The sequence below is a fragment of the Mytilinidion resinicola genome (assembly GCF_010093595.1).
Source record: "Mytilinidion resinicola strain CBS 304.34 unplaced genomic scaffold BDZ99scaffold_23, whole genome shotgun sequence".
NCBI classification, from domain to species: Eukaryota; Fungi; Ascomycota; class Dothideomycetes; order Mytilinidiales; family Mytilinidiaceae; genus Mytilinidion; species Mytilinidion resinicola.
The window spans coordinates 478,070-484,069 of NW_022985459.1; positions in this window are offsets into that span (position 1 = coordinate 478,070).

Below are 6,000 nucleotides of genomic sequence, written 5' to 3' on the forward strand. Positions count from 1 at the left end.
GTATACTCCTGCCAAGGCTCGCATAGGCCCTTGCAACAAGGCCTCTCGCCGGGTCCTAACATCACGTGTTACGCTGTGCAGCAAGCTTCACCGTTCAAGCCGTGACAGTACTCCCCTCCTTACGGCCGAACTCCGTTGAGGCCTAAGGACCGGGCTTTTCAGGGTAACGGCGGTGGAACAACCGGATAGCTTCCTCGGCATGTTCCAGATAGTCAGCGGGCTCTTCTGTGACTTCGTTGTATCCGGTCTACTTCACCGTGTACTTCAGGCGGGGGCGGCCACGACCGCGACGCTCCCATCGAGAGTCGACAACTTCCTCAACTTCCTACTCCTCCAAGCCTTCGACTTCAACTGGCGGCGGTGGTTCTTAACGCTGGCCGGGCAGCAGATTATTCGCGGCAGGTTTTAGTAAACTAACGTGGAAGATATTATAGTTGCGTATGCTCTCCGGTAAGGTTAGGCGGTATGCATAAAGGCTAACAACCTTCTCTACGCGGAATAGTCTAAGATTCTTCTAATCTAGCTTCTTCTAGGGGCGGAGGGTTTTAATATTCTTAGTATTTAACTATACTAAGTTGTTAACTTAATAGTTATAAGCAGGGCAATAGTTACAGTTTGCATTATCTTTATATTAGGTATAAAAGGCAGTAAGTTTAGACTTTAGATATTCTAGAATCTCTTTTATATACTTAGTAAAGCGCTTAGTATTTCTAGTAGGCAGGCGGGTTAATAGTTTAACTGGCTTAAAACCTAGATATAGGTAGAAGCTATAGTTTATAAAAAAGGGGGAAATATAGGTGCTTTTAGAATTTATAGTATTAATTAACAGTTTAGCTAAAAGCAGCTATTTAGCCTAGTTATTCTATAAATAGAATATATATACCTGTAAGTACTATTCTAGAATAGTATTAGCTTTTTTAGTCTAGCTATTAGTTTTAGGGTAGTATATAGTTAATAGTAGGCAGTTAATTCTTAGGCAGCTAGTTAGGTATTTCTAGAATTTAGCTATAAACTAGGGCCCTTAGTTAGATATAATAAAGGCAGGCAGGCTATATAGTTTCTAGATATTTTTTAGGAAAAGTTTTATAATATCTTCCGTATTATAGGTTCCTTTATAGGTAAAAAAGTGTTTTATTTTAGTTAGGCGGTCTACTATAATAAGGATTATATTATACTTTCCGCTACGCGGTAGGTGTATAATAAAATCTATTAATATATTATACTAGGCTCTTTTAGAAATAGGCAGCAGCTTTAGAATACCCTAGTAAGCTTTTTATAATAGAGTAGTTCTTTTATATATTTAGTAGTTCCTAACCTAATAGTCTATATAAAGTAGTATTCCGGGCTAGTAGTAACTATAGGCTATTAGGCTGTATATTTTAGATCTTTTAGAGTAGCCGGTAATAGCGTTTCTATAGTATATACGCAGAAGTTCTACCTTTAGTTTATTATAGTTGTCACGGTATCGACCGCGACACCCTACCTACCGAAATTCTGCCGCAGATTGCTACAACTCCAGCAATCTGCACCGGCCTACTACCGTTGGCCGGCCTCCTGCTCTGCCTGCCCTGCTCCGCTCCCGTCTCGCTTCCGCTTCCTATCCTGTCCCGCTCCAGCCACCTACTGGCTGCCCCCTTTTCCTATCACCTGATCTGGTAAGGACCTCGCGTACACGCGTGCCACGCGCCGAAACGGCATAGAGGCCGTACGCCACGCGCTCGGCCACGCCCTTATATCCGGTGGCCCGTCTCCCGTCTTCCTGTTCCTTACACAACGTCTTGATTCTCCACGTAGCATTGTACATAGCACCTAATCAACGCTCCTCTTTAAGCCCTCGACCTCTTGCGTGTAGCGCTATCGTGACAATAGTTAGGTATATATAGGCAGTTCTAATAGTATAGGTATCTATTTTTTTTCTAGTATTTAGCTAATATAAGCTTTATATAATAGCAGTATTCTTTTTCTAAGGCTTTTAAAACTAATAGCAGAACAGGGTCTTTTTTATATACTATTTTTAGCAGAGCGGTAATTATAGAGAGTAGTTCTATATCTTCCTTAGTTTTTTATTTATCTTACGGGGTGTTATCTAGAGAAGTTAGTAATAAGCCTTTTTACCGGGTTTTTACGGGTGCTAAAGCTATTATTTTAGCTTTGTTTTTAAAAGTTACTTTTTTTATAGTTTTCTTTTCTATTTTATTCTTAAAGTTTAATTTCTTTAGAATTATCTAGCTCTAGTAGCGGAAACGTTTATTCCTTTTCTTAGGCAGGTTCTCTAACCTTCTAGTTAGAAAATTAGGCTTTACCCTAAGTTTTCCAGGTTAATATATAATCTTAAAGTTAAAATAGAATAGGAATTTAGACTAGCAGGCCTAGCAGCGGTTTAGTAGTTTTATTATTATAAAGTACTCTAGATTATAGTAGTTAATAATAACTTTAATAGGTAAGGCGGCGCCCTTAAACTCTAGTTTCTATTTTTTAAAGTATTAAATAATAGTAAGCAGTTCTTTATTATATATTTTATAGTTATATTCTATAACTAAGTGCTTTTTTAAGAAAAATATAATAGAGCGCAGGATTCTGTTATTTCTATACTATAATAAAACGCTAGCTAAGATATAATTAAATGTATTTATTTCTATAATAATAGGCTTATTCTAGTTAAATAGTGCTAGAACAGGTGCAGAGGTAAAGGCTTTTTTTAATTTAGTAAAAGCTTTCTAACAGGCAGTATTCTATATAAAGGCAACGCCCTTTTTTATTAGGTGTACTAGCAGAGTAATAATCTTTAAAAAGTTTTTAATAAATTAGCAGTAGAAGTTTCTAAATCCTATAAAAGCTTATATATTAGTTAGGTAAATTAGTATTTTCTAGTTTATTATAGCTTTAATCTTTTCTAGATCTATTTATAAGCTGTTAGCTCCTATAATAATACCTAGGAATATTATTTCTTTAGTAAAAAACTTATATTTCTTAATCTTTATATAGAGTTCTGCTTTTTATAGCAGTTTTAGTATAGTGCGGATATACTCCAGGTATTTAGTTTAGTTCCGGCTGTAAATTAGAATATTATTTAGGTAGGCAGTATAGAAAATATTAAAATACTCTTGCAGAGTATTATTTATAAATTATTAGAACGTTGCAGGGGCTCTGGTAAGCCTAAACGGTATTACTAAGGTTTTAAATAGTTCTAGTTAGGTTTAAAATATAGTAAGCTATTCTTAACCCTTTTTTATATATAGGTTATTAAAGGCAGATATAATATTAATTTTTATAAAGTACTTTATCCCCTTTAGGTTGCTTAAGGTTTCCTTTATTAATAGTAGTAGGTAGCGGTTCTTAACTATTATAGTATTTAGCGCTTAGTAGTTAACGCAGAAGCAGAGGCCTTTTCTAGGCTTTTTTATAAATAATATAGATAATATAGCAGGTAAGGAGCTAGGGCGGATAAATCCTTTTTTTAGATTATCTGCTACCTATTCTTTTAGAGCTATTAGCTTATTATAGGATATTAGGTATAAGGGTGTAAAAAAGGGCATTTTTCCTTTTTTTAACTTAATTTTATAGTTATATAGGCAGTGCGGTAGCAGGCAGTTAGTATTTTTAGGTAAAAAAATATTAGTAAACTTTTATAGTTCTTTAGGCAGGCGGTTTAGGTTAAAGCCCTTTTTTTTAGATAGGATATAGTTAATATTATCTAGTAATATAGAAAAGAGTTTATATCCTTTTTATAGGTAGGCGCTATATACGCGTAAGGAAACAGGTGCTATATTTTTCCCTTCTAGGTTTTTTAGTGCAGGCGGCAGGTATTCCAGGCAGTTTTTTTTTAGAATATTAGTAATTCCTTATACACGTGTTGCTTTTTATAGTAAGTTGCAGTATTTATAATAGTACTAGCTTATAAACTATAGTATATTGCGGGACTAGTCCGGTATAGGATTATACAGGCGTAGCTACAGGATTTCTAGAATAATTAGGTAATAACTTAGTTTAGTTACCTCTATTTAAATAGTTTCTAAATATTTAGTTACCTCTATTTAAATAGTTTCTAAATATTTATTTATCTATAATTAAACCTAAATAGTATAGGTTACTTTACCCGCTTCGGAATTGCCTCTATTAGCTAGTTCTAGGTAAAAAGGGTACTTAAGCGGAATTATTAGAATATAGTAATACTTTACCCAGTTTTTATTAACTAGCGCTTTCTTTTTACAGCTACTATTAATTATACTATACGCTAGAATACTCTGGCCCTAGTATTCTAAATATATAGGTATAATTAACAGGTTAGCTTTTATAATCTATTCCTCTTTAATAGTTATTTCTTAGATAGCAGTAGCAGATACTTATATAGTGCGCGGTATATAAGCCTAGCTATAACCTATATTAGGCTTAATCCTTTTATTAAAGTAGAAAATAGGGGAAAAGCAGGTTTTAGTAATATCCGGGTTCTATATTTAGTAGAGGGCAGTAAAAAGCTCCGGAAGAATATATTTTTATAAACAGAGCGGGAGCGGATAGAGCATTTATTAGGCTAAGAGCAGTTATAGATAAAGTATTTTTTAGATCTATAATAGTAATATTCCTTTCTTTTATATTAAGTTAAGCAACCTTTTAAAAAATCTATTAGGTCTCCGAAGACTTTTATAATTCTTATAGCGCCGGACGCTTTTAGTAATAACTAGGGTATAGCAGTTTATATTTCTACAGGAACAGGTGTTTCCTAACAGGTTTAATTTATATTAGCGTATATTTTTAGGGTTATAGTAGTAAATACTTTATATTATTTACAGCAGTTATCTAGGTTTTAAAGGAACTTTATAAATATATAGTACTCCCTGCTAAAAGGTTTATAGTAGAGTAGTATTCCCTTTAGTTTGCAGTTAATAGCTTCTTCTAAAAAGGTTAGTAGAGCTTTCTTAGAAAGCTCTTCTTCTAAAGCTAGGCGTTAGAATTTAGCAAGAAAAACGCTAAATTCTTTATTATTCTGGCGGAGGCGGAATAGTTTAGTGCAGAAGTTGCGGACTTAGTTAGGGTCTCTATATACTTATTCTAAAAGTTCTAGAATAGCTTTAAAATTAGGTAGTTAATAGTTTCCTTTTATAATATACAGCAGGACTTAGGCGTATAGGTTTCTACTTAGATAACTATTTATATAGAATATTTGGCTTTAGGGGTTAAGGAAGCGGTTTTAGTTAATAGTTATTTTCTTATAGATTTAAGAAAGGAAGTAGCAGAGGTTCTTTTAGTTACCTGTAAACTTATTAGGGTTAGGTTATTTTTTAGAAAGCCGGGCAGGGGTAGTAGATATATTAGAAGTAGACGGAGGCGTTTATACTATATTAGCTGTATTTCCTTTAGTTAGTACTTACAGTATTAGGGTTTACAGGGCGGTGCGGATAGTAGGTATAGCTATATTAATTGCTTTCTATTTTTTAGTAAGAGCTAAAGCTAGTTTATCTATAAGCTCCTTTATCTCTTCCTTCTAGTATTTATAGACAGCTTATAATTATGCCTTTAGTTAGTTGCTCTGTTATTTATATTCCTTAATTTCTAATTCCAGGGCTTATATATAGAGTGCGGCTTAGTGGTTTTTAGTAAGGCTTTCCTAGGCGGTATTAATATATTTATATATTTAGCAGTAGTACTCGTACTATTTATATACGTGGTTAGTAATATAGGCGGCGAACGCGGATTCGCTGTCCGGTAGAACTAGGGGGAGAGAATAGGATATTAGGTCGGCGGTGCAGGTAGATAGCTAGGTGGGTAAGGAGCTACGTAATATCACGGTCTCGGGCGGCAGGATTGCCCTAGCTAGCTCGGGCAGGTAGGTAGAAGTAATAACTAAATTCACTACGTGTTCTATAATGCACGGCAGGCAGGCGGGTTAAATAACAAGACGTAGCTTAAGGAGCTACAAGGAGGCAGGGCGGCGGTCGGCAGGTATACTCCTGCCAAGGCTCGCATAGGCCCTTGCAACAAGGCCTCTCGCCGGGTCCTAAC